Source organism: Balaenoptera ricei, chromosome 20, assembly GCF_028023285.1.
Source record: "Balaenoptera ricei isolate mBalRic1 chromosome 20, mBalRic1.hap2, whole genome shotgun sequence".
Taxonomy (NCBI): Eukaryota; Metazoa; Chordata; class Mammalia; order Artiodactyla; family Balaenopteridae; genus Balaenoptera; species Balaenoptera ricei.
The window spans coordinates 35,717,404-35,733,605 of NC_082658.1; the positions used below are offsets into that span (position 1 = coordinate 35,717,404).

At 42.4% G+C, this 16,202-nt stretch overlaps 1 pseudogene; it reads left to right on the forward strand.

Annotated features, from left to right (window-relative positions):
* LOC132355679 (phosphatidylcholine transfer protein-like) overlaps nucleotides 1-16,202 on the forward strand; it is a 119,667-nt pseudogene that overhangs the window by 16,848 nt on the left and 86,617 nt on the right.

Consider the following 16,202-nt stretch of genomic DNA (forward strand, 5'->3'; position numbering starts at 1 on the left):
CAAATGCTAAAGGAGCTTCTCTAGGCAGGAAACGCAAGAGAAGGAAAAGACCTACAATAACAAACACCAAACAATGAAGAAAATGGTAATAGGAACATACACATCGATAATTACCTTAAATGTAAATGGATTAAATGTTCCAACCAAAAGACAGATTGGCTGAATGGATACAAAAACAAGACCCATATATATGCTGTCTACAACACACCCACTTCAGACCTAGGGACACATACAGACTGAAAGTGAGGGGATGGAAACAGATATTCCATGCAAATGGAAATCAAAAGAAAGCTGGAGCAGCAATTCTCATATCAGAAAAAATAGACTTTACAACAGAGACTATTACAAGAGACAAAGAAGGACACTACATAATGAGAATAGATCAATCCAAGAAGAAGATATAACAATTGTAAATATTTATGCACCCAACATAGGAGCACCTCAATACATAAGGCAAGTACTAACAGCCATAAAAGGGGAAATCGACAGTAACACAATCATAGTAGGGGACTTTAACACCCCACTTTCGCCAATGGACAGATCATCCAAAATGAAAATAAATAAGGAAACAGCACTTTAAATGATACATTAAACAAGATGGACTTAATTGATATTTATAGGACATTCCACCCAAAAACAACAGAATACAACTTCTTCTCAAGTGCTCATGGAACATTCTCCAGGATAGATCATATCTTGGGTCACAAATCAAGCCTTGGTACATTTAAGAAAATTGAAATCGTATTAAGTATCTTTTCCAACCACAATGCTATGAGACTAGATATCAATTACAGGAAAAAATCTGTAAAAAATACAAACACATGGAGGCTAAACAATACACTACTTAATAAGCAAGAGATCACTGCAGAAATCAAAGAGGAAATCAAAAAATACCTAGAAACAAATGACAATGAAAACACGATGACCCAAAACTTGTGGGATGCAGCAAAAGCAGTTCTAAGAGGGAAGTTTATAGCAATACAATCTTACCTTAGGAAACAAGAAACATCTCAAATAAAAAACCTAACCTTACACCTAAAGCAATTAGAGAAAGAACAAAAAAAACCCAAAGTTAGCAGAAGGAAAGAAATCATAAAGATCAGATCAGAAATAAATGAAAAAGAAATGAAGGAAATGATAGCAAAGATCAATAAAGCTAAAAGCTGGTTCTTTGAGAAGATAAACAAAATTGATCAACCATTAGCCAGACTCATCAAGAAAAAAAGGGAGAAGACTCAAATCAATAGAATTAGAAATGAAAAAGGAGAAGTAACAACTGACACTGCAGAAATACAAAGGATCATGAGAGATTACTGCAAGCATCTATATGCCGATAAAATGGGCAACCTGGAAAAAATGGACAAATTCTTAGAAATGCACAACCTTCCGAGACTGAACCAGGAAGAAATAGAACATATGAACAGACCAATCACAAACACTGAAATTGAAACTGTGATTAAAAATCTTCCAACAAACAAAAGCCCAGGACCAGCTGGCTTCACAGGCGAATTCTATCAAATATTTAGAGAACAGCTAACACCTATCCTTCTCAAACTCTTCCAAAATATAACAGGGGGAGGAACACTCCCAAACTCATTCTATGAGGCCACCATCACCTGATACCAAAACCAGACTAAGATGTCACAAAGAAAGAAAATTACAGGCCAATATCACTGCTGAACATAGATGCAAAAATCCTCAACAAAATACAAGCAAACATAATCCAACAGCACATTAAAAGGACCATACACCATGATCAAGTGGGGTTTATTCCAGGAATGCAAGGATTCTTCAATATATGCAAATCAAGCAATGTGTACACCATGTTAACAAATTGAAGGAGAAAAACCATATGACGATCTCAATAGATGCAGAAAAAAGCTTTCGACAATATTCAACACCAATTTATGGTAAAAACCCTCCAGAAAGTGGGCATAGAGGGAACTTTCCTCAACATTATAGAGGCTGTATATGACAAACCCGCACTCGTCCTCAATGGTGAAAAACTGAAACCATTTCCGCTAAGATCAGGAACAAGACAAGGTTGCCCATTCTCACCACTATTATTCAACATAGTTTTGGAGGTTTAGCCACAGCAATCACAGTAGAAAAAGAAATAAATGGAATCCAAATTGGAAAAGAGGAGGTAAAGCTGTCACTGTTTGCAGATGACATGAAACTATACATAGAGAATCCTAAAGATGCTGCCAGAAAACTACTAGAGGTAATCAATGAATTTGGTAAAGTAGCAGGATACAGAATTAATGCACAGAAATCTCTTGCATTCTTATACACTAATGATGAAAAATCTGAAATGAAATTAAGAAATCACTCCCAGTTACCATTGCAACAAAAAGAATAAAATATCCAGGAATAAACCTACCTTAGGAGACAAAAGACCTGTATGCATAAAAGTATAAGACACTCATGAAAGAAATTAAAGATGATACAAATAGATGGAGAGATATACCATGTCCTTGTATTGGAAGAATCAACAGTGTGAAAATGACTCTACTACCCAAAGCAGCCTACAGATTCAATGCAATCCCTATCAAACTACCACTGGCATTTTTCACAGAAGTAGAACAAAAAATTTCACTATTTGTATGGAAACACAAAAGACCCCGAATAGCCAAAGCAATCTTGAGAGAGGAAAACGGAGCTGGAGGAATCAGGCTCCCTGACTTCAGACTATACTACAAAGCTACAGTAATGAAGATACTGTGGTACTGCCACAGAAACAGAAATGTAGGTCAATGGATCAGGATAGAAAGCCCAGAGATTAACCCACACACATATGTTCAGCTTATCTTTGATAAAGGAGGCAGGAATATACAGTGGAGAAAAGACAGCCTCTTCAATAAGTGGTGCTGGGAAAACTGGACTGCTACATGTAAAAGAATGAAATTAGAACACTCCCTAACACCATACACAAAAATAAACTCAAAATGGTTTAAAGACCTAAATGTAAGGCCAGACACTATCAAACTCTTAGAGGAAAACATAGGCAGAACACTCTATGACATAGATCACAGCAAGATCCTTTTTGACCCAGCTCCTAGAGAAATGGAAATAAAAACAAAAATAAACAAATGGGACCTAATGAAACTTAAAAGCTTTTGCACAGCAAAGGAAACCATAAACAAGATGAAGACAACCCTCAGAATGGGAGAAAATATTTGCATATGAAGCCACTGACAAAGGATTAATCTCCAAAATATACAAACAGCTCATGCAGCTCAATAACAAAAAAACAAACAACCCAATCCAAAAATGGGCAGACCTAAAAAGACATTTCTCCAGAGAAGATATACAGATTGCCAAGAAACACATGAAAGAATGCTCAACATCATTAATCATTAGAGAAATGCAAATCAAAACTACAATGAGATATCATCTCTTACCGGTCAGAATGGCCATCATCAAAAAATCTGCAAACAATAAATGCTGAAGAGGGTGTGGAGAAAAGGGAACCCTCTTGCACTGTTGGTGGGAATGTAAATTGATACAGCCACTATGGAGAACAGTATGGAGGTTCCTTGAAAACTAAAAATAGAACTACCATATGACCCAGCAATCCCACTACTGGGCATATACCCTGAGAAAACCATAATTCAAAAAGAGTCATGTACCAAAATGTTCATTGCAGCTCTATTTACAATAGCCAGGACATGGAAGCAACCTAACTGTCCATCGACAGATGAATGGATAAAGAAGATGTGGCACATATATACAATGGAATATTACTCAGCCATAAAAAGAAACAAAATTGAGTTATTTGTAGTGAGGTGGATGGACCTAGAATCTGTCATACAGAGTGAAATAAGTCAGAAAGAGAAAAACAAATACTGTGTGCTAACACATATATATGGAATCTAAAAAAACTAAAAACAAAAAGTAGTCATGAAGAACCTAGGGGCAAGATGGGAATAAAGATGCAGACCTACTAGAGAATGGACTTGAGGACACAGGGAGTGGGAAGGGTAAGCTGCGACAAAGTGAGAGAGTGGCATGGACATATATACACTACCAAATGTAAACTAGATAGCTAGTGGGAAGCAACTGTATAGCACAGGGAGATCAGCTTGGTGCTTTGTGACCACCTAGAGGGGTGGGATAGGGAGGGTGAGAGGGAGATGCAAGAGGGAGGAGATATGGGGACATATGTATATGTATAGCTGATTCACTTTGTTATAAAGCAGAAACTAACACACCATTTTAAAGCAATTATACTCCAATAAAGATGTTAAAAAAAAAAAAAAAAGAAAGAAAGAAAAGAAAAAAAAAAGCATTAGAAGTCCCAGTCTAAAATTCAAACACTGGTATTCACAGGGATTCTCCCTTTCTTACAAAAATATATTCATTTGCATAGTTTCCATGAAGGGTAAAATAGCCTCCCCAAATAGTGTCAGGGAGTGGTGAGCTTGTGTCTCCCACTGGAGAGCCTGCTAGAACTCTCCTCCTGCCCTTAGGTGGTGATTTTGATATTAAAGGCAGGTTGGAAGGCCAAGCAAGAACTGTCCTCCACGTGGCCCAGTTCAGTCCCCAGTTCACGCAGGTATTGGTTTGGTGTTATATCTAAACATCCAGAATGTCCAAATCCTTCATTCCCCAAAGTGAGTTTACCAATGGTCCATATCTCATATTACCATTGGGTAGATTAAGTGGGATGACCCCTGTAAAGCACTCTGCCCAGGGCCTGGTATTTAGTAAGCACTCCATAAGCATTAGCTATCAGTATTATCTTACCTAGCTCTCTGTAGTCCTTCAGGATTAAACCTGCCATCTGATTTTCGAGAGACCTCAAATATTAAATCAGATTTAGTCAGCTGTCTTTCTTCATACAGTCTTGGTACACACAGCCCAGTGGCACCTGTATCTTTGACACCTGCCATTCGGAGTGATTCTCCTCAGTGAAAAATGCTTACTTTTCATACCATCTGAGCCTGTTACTTGCCACAGAGTGTGGGAGTTGGACAGCTTCCACAATCATAGATTGGGGAGGCTTCCTGGCCCCTGAGAAATTGAAATGACCTCTTCTGTGAGAAGCAAAGAACGTTCAGTGCCCACTCGAGGTGCATTTACAGGATTAGAGAGATGTGATTCATCGAGGCTGTCTTGTAGTTAGTGATGTAAATGCAGATAAACACTATAATTGAAGAGATAGAGTGCTGTTTTTCTTTTCTGCAATATTACAGGACTGAGGTCACTAAGGGCTGAAATTACATTCAGGAGGGAAGGGAACCAGGTCCAGACAACTGTCTTAATTCATCCAGATAACCAGAGGTAACTCATGTGAAGTTAGGGATATCATTATCTTTATACATAATTATCCCTTTTTCTCAGTACGTGTAGAAAATGGGGACCCAGTACTACTGAACAGAAGCTAATTGTCTTGCTCCTAAGACATTAAAATGTGTGTGGGTGTAGATGTGTGGTGTGTACAATCCCTCACTCTCTTTCTATCTGTGAGCTTGAGGGGAGGGGACAGGAGGGGAGGGAGATGTTTCTCTTGAGTCCTGCCTTTCCTATGGGGCATCCATGGTACAGCATAAAAGGGGGTCAGACCTACCAGTTTGTCATTTGCTGGTTGGAAACCCTTGGTATAAAGCCACATACTTTTAGAGCTGAAACATCCTTATGAATTCAGTTTCAATTTTACCTTCCGTTTCCTGCCAGGTACTTTCATATACATCTGAGATTCCTAAACTGGGATATGCTTATCCCTGGGTTATGCCACCTGAGTCGGGAGACCCTTGAAGCCTCTGGATCTCTAGAAAGATTCCCCATGTCTAGCCAATAAGATTCTGTTAGCACGTGGCAGTATGAGCACAACTAAAAGCTTCACTTTTGTTTGTTTTGTTTGCTCTTGCACTGAAATTAATCTAAGAGCCGTTGGTTTAGTCTTAACGGTAGAGCCTTTAAGCAAGGTGAGGGTCAGGAATTGTTAGCTGCCATTGTATGGAGAGCGAAGTGTATAGTGTCACCATCTGCAGCCCAGAACCCTCACAGAATATGACTTAACATGAAAACAGGGAAAATCTCTTGTACTTAGGAATCTAGAAATGATCTTTTTCTGAGTAAAAGAGACTAGTATGATTTGAAGCTGGTGTTTCTTCCTCCTTTCATTCTTTTATATACAAGTTGTTTACAGAAAAAAGAAGCAGCTGGTGAAAAATTCTGTCTTGGAATTGGTAAAACGATGTGTTGGGTTTCATTACGCCCCTTGTGTATCTAAAACAGTAGTCTGAACCCTGAATGCTAGCTGCCTAGATGACACCCCCACATGGATGTTTAGTAAACACCTGAGACTCAACTTGCCCGAGGTAGGACTCTTGGTTACCCCACATCCCACAAATGGATCTCCCATCTACCTGGTTGCTCAGGAAAGGTTCCAAGAGTTATCCTCAATTCTTTGCTCTCTCTCTCCCCATGCCAGTCTGTCAGCATTCCTTTTGACATTACTTCTAAAATGTCTCCCTAATTCACTGACTTCTCCCCATCACTGTTGTTACCTCCCTGTCCAATCACCATCATCTCTTATCTGCACCATTGCACTGGTCTTCTAACCCATCTCCTTGCTCCCTTATGATCTATTTTCTATCAAGCAGCAAGAATTACCTTTTAAAAAGTCATTCTCCTGTTTAAAGTCATTCATTGGTTTTCCATAGCAGTTAGAATAAAATTTTTACATCTTTATCCCAGTTTACAAAGCCCTTTGGGCATGGCCTCTACTACCTCTCTGACCTCAGCTCCTACCACTCTCCCCCAACACAGTTCTCTGGACTCCCTGACTTTCTTTTCTGTGAGTAAGGCCATCCATCAACCTTAGGGCCCCCTCCCAAAAAGGAATGGGCTTTCCTCATCTTCCCATGTCTGGATCCTTCTAATATTTAGGCCAAACTGTTCTGATACATATTATCCTTCCTAGAGGCCATTCCTGATCACCTGACAGTATTGAACCCCTGCCTTCCAAACCCAGGCACCATTTATCACATAACCCTGTTTTATCCTACTTAAATTACCTGGATAGTATTTAAAGCTGTCACCACCACCAAAGCCTAAGGTCAAATATAAGACCCATGAGAGCAGTAGTCTCATCTGTTTTTTCACCAGTGTGTCACCAAAACCACAGAGGAGGTGCTCAATAGCGGTGTTGCATGAACAGCTGTTTCTTCATATGCTGTGTAATCTCAACTTGGGAATCAATAGATTGTTTCTGCCTGCTCTGGTTTTACAGCCAACTGGACATTATAAGGCCTTTGGTGTTCTGGATGATTTCCCACCGGATCTACTTGCAGATGTCTATATGGACTTCAACTATAGAAAAGAGTGGGACGAATTTGTTAAAGGTGAGTGAAACCTACAATTTTAAAAATCAGTTATAGAGTAGAATCTATTAGTATTTACTCTAACCAATAGAAAGCAATAGGTTTAATTTCTACAGTGTTACATTTCACTTTAAATTTTGGCTTAAATATCTGGAGTGCTGGGCTGAAATGTGACTTGCTCCTTGCATACTCTTAGATTTACTCTCCAGTTTGCTCTGAGGGCTACTTTGCTCTTACTGTAAGTTCATTGTCATCTCATGCACCTGGGTGGCCATGGAAGTCTTCTTGGAGGACGTGGTGTACAAACTTTTTTTAGAAGTTGAATCAAAATTTTAGAGACTTGACACATGTGGGAAGGTGAGAGGGTGAGGGGGTGAGTGGTATAAGGACATTCCAGACCCAGGGAACAGTATGACTAAAGTGAGGAAGGCATGAAACAACATGAAACATTAAAAAACTGTGATCAGTTTGGTGCTGTTGAGTTACTGGGGTAGCAGAATCTGGAACTAGAGTGGGAGGAGGGTCCAGAGCCCCAAGGACCTAGGCTAGCCCCCCAGCTACACTTCTTAGATTTTCCCTAGAAGTGATGGAGAGTTATGAGAGGCATTAGATAGGGGATCTTCCTGCCACTTAGAGTGGGGAGTGGCCTCTGCCATCCCAGTCAGAGTGGAATACGTACGCAGCAACTAGCCCAGGGGTACAGAAACCCTGACAGACCCTTGCTATGGTCGGGACTCTTGGTTGCAAGTAACGCAGCACTAACAAATGCCAGTGTAAGAAAAGGAAAAAGTGTTTTTGGTTCATGACATCGAAAATCCATGGGTGTCTGGCTTCCAGGACAGCTGCATCCAATACTTCATTTCCAGCTTGACTCTGTTTTCTTCTGTGTTGACCTCATTCTCAGGCAGATTCTTGTGTCATGGCAGAGGTGCCATCAGAGGATGCAGGCTTACATTCTAACCATGTACATAACCCCAGAGGAATAGGAACTTTCCACTTATGCAGCCAGAGTCCCAAGGTTGGCTTTCGTAGGCTCAACATGGATCATATATTTACTTCCTGGGGACGTTTATCATGGTTTTGGGTCACTTAGTGTTTTCAAATACCCTTCGTATCTAGAGGGAATTGTGATGCCACCTATTCAAGGGAGAAGCCAGACATTCTCTGTCCATCTCCCTAGTAGCCAGGTTCAGTTGTGGTGTGCTACAGACATTGGCAGAGCCTCTGATGTGTGGTACTTGGCATCAGCAGTCCACACTATGGAGTATGGTCCAGAGACAGCAGTAGTTTGGCTTCTCTGGAAGCCAAAGGTTCTAATCCTGACGTTCTAACCTAACTCTGGTCCTCCTAGATATTCTGCAAGCTACCTGAGAGCCTTTACTAAACCACTTTTTGGGCTAAACTTACTAGAGTGGCAAGCCAAGAGTGTCTACATGTGCCTTCCCTAAACTAATCACTGTGGCCATGTCTGGCTCAATTTCCCAGCCCTGAAATTAATGCTGAGTCAGTCCTGCATAAACCACATTGTGGAGAAGGAGGTGAAGGGTGATGCCTTGAAGAATGAGATGCTGGTCCAAGAAGGGGAGAGTCAAAGCTGAGCAGGAAAAAGCAACAGATGTCCACTCCTCCCCTTCCTTTCAAGGGCATCTTCAGCCTCTTGTACCAATGGGCTGGCAAGCTCTTTACCCCATGGTCTGCCTCTAATAGATTTTTTTTTCTAAAGCTAAATTAATTAACACATTTCCACAGTCAGCATCTCCTCAAGGGACTCTTTTGGTTCCTTCAGCAGCCTTAGCTTGGCTCCTTCCCTAAATAGTTAGTTAGAAGCTTCCCACACAGCTTGGGGGGCAGAGGCTGTTCACTTAGAATTTCTTTGCTATCTCCCTTTGAGAGCTGATGCTATTTGCATTCAGTAGGATGGTGGATATTACGGAGATTTGGTCCCTATAGCTGTGATATAATGTAACATGGGAGAAAGGCAAGAAACTTAGGGTTAGCACGGTTAAGCCACTTTCTAGCTGTTTAGGAAGGACACTGCCTTCTCTGGAACTTTTGTTTCCCAACTGAATGCACTAGGCTGGGTGGCTCAGTCTCAGGACACCTGTAATATATAGAGAAGTCTAAAGAGGGGCATAAGGACACAACAGTAAAACTATTGGTACTCTAGTGACATCTGGTGGTTTCTCTGATTTTTAAACCTGAAAATTAATTTTTTAATGTGTAATTTTATTTCACTGCATTTTTTTGAGTGTTGTTTATGCTATATGATGAACAACTTTTGTTGGGTTCTTTTATTTTTACTGTGTTTTTATATCTGCTAGACACTGTCCCTGGGCAACAAGTTTTCAGTGGTAATGAATCTGTCTTTTTCTAGAATTCTGTGCCTTATAAGTCAGTGGTTTATCATTCCCTATGAGATCATCATATCAAAGCTTCTTGTTAATTGAAGCCAAATAGGTTTCCTGATGCAGTAACTTCTTTTGTTCTCCTTAGAACTTTATGAAAGAAAATGCAGCGGAGAGACAGTGGTCTACTGGGAAGTGGAGAGCCCTCCTCCCAAGTTCAACAGAGATGTATCCTTTACAGAGAGGCACCATTACTCAGCTTTCAAAGTGTTTCTGTGCCCTGTGGCCATCACCCAATGGTGGTATGTCCAGCAAGTGTGGACAATATCGTCTTTGACTCTTGCAGAGGCATCTGCTAACAGCTGTTGCTTCTTGTATGGCTTTCAGAGACCTCAGAGTGTGATTTCCAGGCCTGGCCACATGCAGCATCTGTAATTGTGGTCATGGGAAGGCAGATAATACCTTCCTGAGAAGTTTTCTAGGGATTGAAATTGTTGGGACACAGAATTGGGGACCTGAAAACAACTTTTCATAAAGAGTATTCAATCCACTCTCTCAATCTATAGTGGAGGAAGTAGGGACCCAGAGGGGCAACGTGACAGAAGCACACACTCAGGTGGTTAGCAGCAGACTGGGGGCTGGGACTCAGGCCCCATATTTCCAGCTCCCTCCACCTTCCCTCCTCCTCAAATATTGGATCTGGACACCGTGTGTATGTTTCTTCCCCTCAGTTTCCTCGATTACGATATGAAGCAGTTGAATGGATGTGGGGAGTTTTAGCTGACACTCCAAGGCTCTATGAAGCCCCTTAGAGCCAGCCTTGGGGGGTTTGATGGACATTTGCTGGGTGAGCAGATGGGGTAGAATATAGGAAGGGACAGGTGAGATGTCCACTCCACTGTTCTCTTCAATCATAGCAGCTGAGTGTTCTACACACTGAATTTCCATAAAGGATCCTTTTAACAAAGGGTCTGTGGAATTTAAAAAAAAAGTCTTGGAAACCACTGAACTGGATGATCACTGGAATCTTTTCTAGCTCTAACGTTCTGTAAGTCTGTATGTTCCTAAATAATTGTTCTTTAGAAAGAGAGGGGGCATGGGGGTGCTTTGTGTGTATTGTTTCTGTGTGTTTTGTGTGTATGTGTCTACCCTGGCCCAGCTAGATTACAGACTCCATAAGGGATTATTTTTGGCCAAGTTCCCACAGACTGCTAGATACAGGTGGTAGTTAATTCAAGATTGTGGTAGACTTTATGTGGTTTTCTCTCCTCCTTCCAACAACTATGCAGGGTAGGAACCATCATCCCCACTTGTCAAGGAAGGAAACTGAGGCAAAGGGAAGTTCAGAGCCCTGCTCAGGTTCTCATCAGTTTCTCACCACTAGTGGACAGCAGAGGCAGGCCTGGGCCCAGGTCCAGCTGTGACCAGAGAAGGTGATCCGGACCAGGGCAACCCCAGTCTCTGATGTCACAGGGACACTCCTGGGGGATGTTCTCAGTGGACACTTGGGGCTGCTTGAAGTCTATTTCATTGGCTTTCCAATGGCACACAATCTCATAATGAGTTTCTTAGTCTTTGTATATGCACATATGTCACATATATATACAATAGACTATCTGCAGTTCCTGGGGGAGGGGCAGCCCACCGTGGGTGCTGTAGAGACTCCGAGCTGGCCTGGGGCTGTGTTCGCGGCTATTGTAGTAAGTGTAACTGTGTTAAACGTAGAGTGAGTTTTTGGATTATTTTAGGCTTTAATTCCTTCTATTGTGAAATCTAAAATTCTGCCATTGAAAAGTTTAATGAACACATTAAAGAGTTGAACCCTGTATAGCCGTGAAAGTCTCACCAGGTTTTGGAGCCTGATCTGAGATCAAATTCAGGTTACATCACTTCAGCTGGGCTATGGGATCTTTGGCAAGTTTCTTTACTGCTCTGAGCCTCAATTTTGTCGTCTGTAAGATGGAGATACTTATGGAGGATTCACAGGGACTTTCTCAGGATCAATACTGATGCTGCATGTTAAGCACATGATGTATGTACATGGTAAGGGCTCAATAAGTGATGACTCCTATTGTTTCTCAGGATCGAATTATCTTCCCTATAATAGCACCATAGACATAGTGGTCATTCTGTGAGTATTTATTGAGATGAAATGGCTTTGTTATTCTTTGTTATTCTTTGTTCTGGTGACCCAGAACAAGCGAGGACATCTGCCTACTAAATATTCAGGTATTCATGTGTCTTCCTATGATCTCCAGGTGTAAGTAACCTTGCCTGACCATCCTCTGTGCATAGAGGTCAGTGATTCGGGCTTAGGGGGAGGACAGAGAGAAATGGCCCCATTGGGGCAGTGTGACCTCCCTTCCCTGCATAAGGACTGAGTCTCAGAAGACTTGAGTAACTTACACAGGATCACACAGCTGATAAGTTACCAATCCTCTGAAATCTCATTACCATCTTGGAGAAAGGAGATGTGGGTTCCGCACATAATTAAAGCAGCAAGGAACCATTCACAGGTGGGTAACACATGCTCTCAAATGAGAACACCAGGTGGGAGGAGCCACGGTTTTGCAGAGCAAGTAGGCAGACAGGGCAGGAAGTGAAGTAACAGTACAAGGGAGCAAATGCCAAGTGGAGGAACAGAATCATTTCCCTTTTCTTCTGGCTTGCGGGCTTTCCTTCTGCCCATCTGAGATGGGCCTCAATGTCATGCCTTGACTGGCAGTGTACTACGTCTGTGTGCATCAGTGGCAAGAGCTGGACTTTAAGGGTAGAAGATCCATGTGATCCTGGCCCAGAGCACCTCCATGCCACAGTTTCCAGAGGAGTTGGGCATGATCCAGGTGAGGCAGTTCAAGCAGAGGCTGGCGATCCAGAGTGATGGCAAGAGGGGAAGCAAGGGTAAAAAGAGGGCAAGTGTTGGCGCACCAGCCAGGGCCACCCATGTGAAGGCCAGGCTGACTGCAAGGCACATAAAATGCAGGATGCTTTATTCCCTGAGGTCAGGTACTGGGCATGAGTGCAAAAATCAAGGGAGACTCAATTCACCCCAGAAGCTTGGCTACAATGCAAGGTGGATGTTTAAATCTGATCAATTCATTCTTTACCGACTCTTGCATTGTTCAGATGAAATCAGAACATCCAAGTGAACCAGAAGGTTTAGAAACTCATTTCAGGCTGGTCCTGTCCATGCACACATTGGCCAAGGCGGGGCAGGAGGGCTGGTGGGACCATCTCTGAGGAGGCAGCTCCTGCTCAGCAAAAACCCAGGGACTCAGGACCTGCCTGCCTTGAGTTCCAGCCTCAGGAGAGAGCCTGGGAGGGGTCCAGCGGCCACCTGCTGGACTGGAATCAGTGTGGCCTTGAGGCTGCAGCAAAATCTGAACTTAGTTGTGACGTGTGTTAGATCTGCCACCTTGGGCATGTCACCCCACTCTTCTGAGTCTCCATTTTATCATTTATAAACTGGGGTTCAATTTTATCAACTCAGTAGGATTGAGATGATTAATGAGAGAAATAATTAAATGAGAGATATATCCAAGTGTCTAGTACTTGTCAGGCATTTAATAAATAGCAGTAGAATGTGCCTTGGCTGTTTTCCAAAATGTTTATATGTAAGTCTCCTGTAAGGCAAGGCAGAGGGGTGAGTCCACTTGAATTCCATGTTACCTCCCTCCTTACTTTCTGGGCCTGGATATAAAGACGGAAGGTTTGCAGGGTTTGTATCTGTATCTTTCTAATATTCTTCCTCCTTCTGAATTGTCCTTCTTTTCCCTCTCTAGTTTTCACATATTACCTTGATAACCTGGATTGCCCAGTTCTGAACTGACTCTTTAAGTGGGCTGCCAAGGTGAGATCCCAGGAGGCAGGAGGGGAAGTGTGTTTGACCAATGTTGACTTAGCCTGTGAGGCTGTCAGCCTGAAGAGACGCACTGTCTTAGGCCTCATGATGCTCTTTTATGAAGCAACTCTGTTGAGTGACTATGGTTAGTACCCAGAATAGAGGCTGGGACAAAAGACAAAGAATCTTTAGGAGGAATGCCAGCCCCTCCTTGCTTTGCCCCAAGACTCTACCAGGATCACTCTCTGGAACCTCCAGACAATAGCCTGCTCCTTGTAGGAACAATGGTGCCTGTGGACCCTGTATCTGCTTATGGAGGAGTTAGACAGGCCAAACTGGCTCAGGATACAATCAGATATGTCCAAGCCTGGGGAAGGCAGTTTTTTTACGGTTATTTATTTATTTATTTTTCTGTAAGGAGAGAGAACTGCAGTGGTACTCAGATCACTAGGGACTGCCTAGGACCTGGAATCATGGCGACCATTCCGTCTGCTTTGTAAGGTCCTACTTACTGGCTGGAAGGCTCACCAGTTCCCTGGGAGAGTGAAAAAGCACATAGGCTTTGAGTCAAACATCATATATTGAATCCTGGCCCTGCTTCTAACTGGGTTATCTAGGGAAGCCATCAATTTTTTCCCTTTTAAAAACGGAGATGGATAGTCTCACCCTGTAGAGAAGGAGTAAATAGAACAATGTTTGGAGAAAGTCTTGGGCAATGTTCAACACTGACTAAAGGATGACATATCCTGCCTCTTGCCCCCAATCCTTACCATTTTCTAAATCTGTAAAGCAAGTCCTTTCTCTCATTTCTTTGGAAGAATCCCACAGCCCAAGCCAATATCATTTCCTGTTTTTAATTTTTTCTTTTCCAAAAATGGTGTCTTAAAAAATCTTAGCTTTTTATTAGCAAAAGCCAAAATATACAACAAGGTCTTATAACAGTGGCCCCTACCATCCAGCCTTACCTGTGCCCTGCATCTTACCTTTTGTCACTATCTGTAGCAACATTCTGTTGAAATCTTGTCAGGGGCCCTATTGTCGTATGTATTATTCCCAAAGCCATCTTCCCTTACCTTTGCCACATCCCAAAGAATCAGGAGTAATCGCTGTGAGGACATAGAAGTGACAGTCTCCTTTCCTTTGCAGAAGAAGTGGCAGTCTCCTTTCCTTTGCAGAAAGGAGTTCCTACCTACTTGAAAAACATGGTGAATACCTGTCATAACTATCCCAGGAGATCCTAAGAGAGAGAATTGGGAGCTCTGTGTCCATGGAATGATGTCCCTGGAAGTGCCACAACTACTGATGCTCAGCCTGCCTTTCCCTTTTCAGTCCTCAGAGGCCTGCATGCTCTCCATCACCTTATCCCCAAGCATGTTCGCCTGACTCCTGCCTTCCTTTCCCACTCTTCCCACCCCAGGACCCACTGCCTTCTTCCACTGTTGGGTGTGGCCCAAATTAGGGAAACCTTTGCTTGTTTATTTTTTAAAAAGGGAGTCCTCAGTAGGGAACAAAGTCATTTCATTGTGTCATTCTAGGGGGGTCATGTGTGGAGGACTGACAACACCACCTAAGACTGACTGATCCCAGCAAGCTGGCTCCTTCCCACATGTGAGTTCTTGCAACCCAAGAGGGTGATTTCCTGCTGAAGTTGCTTTGCCTTCAGAGCTGACTCTCAGTGCACCCAGACTGGAAGACTCATGTCCATTTGTCTTATGCTTTGCTGACTTGATTTGCCTGATTTGAGATGATAATCCACTGTCTCTCCCCATTCCTACTTGTGGAGGATCATGAGTTGTTTTGATATGAAACGATTTTGAAAAACATTGCAGGCCTGACCAAGTACACAGTGTGATAACATTTTTTTCTCATCACCCATGTCTGGGTCTCTCTCTTTCCCATATGCCCCTGGGGAAGGCTGTCCGTACCTCACTAGTTCTGCATTTTACTGGACACTGAGGCATCAAGACAGCTCTGGCAGTTACCAGAAGCAAATAAAATATTACTTTTTATTCAAAAGATAATAACTGAGTTTTACTTCAGTAACAGGTATGCATGTTTTTTTGTTTGTTTGTTTAGTTCTCTCCTGTTAGAATCTTTGTCTACATGGGGTCTGGCAGTCATCATGGGCTTGTTCTAGCTTCTCCATGTTCAAATTATTGCTAATCATTCCTGGCTATTCTTACTCTAAAAAATGATTCAAGGAGGAAAATTGTTCACCAGTAGTCACCTCAGCTGACATGTTGATGCCTTTGCTCTCCTGTGGCTGCTTTGCTCCCACCAGCACTTGAGGTGGCCAAGTTTGGTGAGAGGCAGAGCTGGGACGCAGCCTTAGACAGTGGAATCTCAAGGTCTTACTCATGGACTTGAATGTAAAAAGGAATCTCAGGCTCACTTACATGCAAGGCCAGGTGTAGAGTAGTCTCAGGTAGAGAATGGTACAGGTGCTTAAACTGACATTAGGAATCAGCTCTGTTCTTCTTCAGGTTATCTTTGATATTAGGCTGTGCTTGATTGCAGGATGGCTGCTAAGAGAAAAAAGTAGGCCTGCATCTTCCCAGGTTCATGCCAAGTCAAAAAAAGACAGCATTTCTTTCCAGATGATCCCAGACTATCCCATGGTTCCCTCGAAACCATGTGGCAATCCCTGCCCCAGTCATTGTGATCACATGTATAGAATTATGCAAA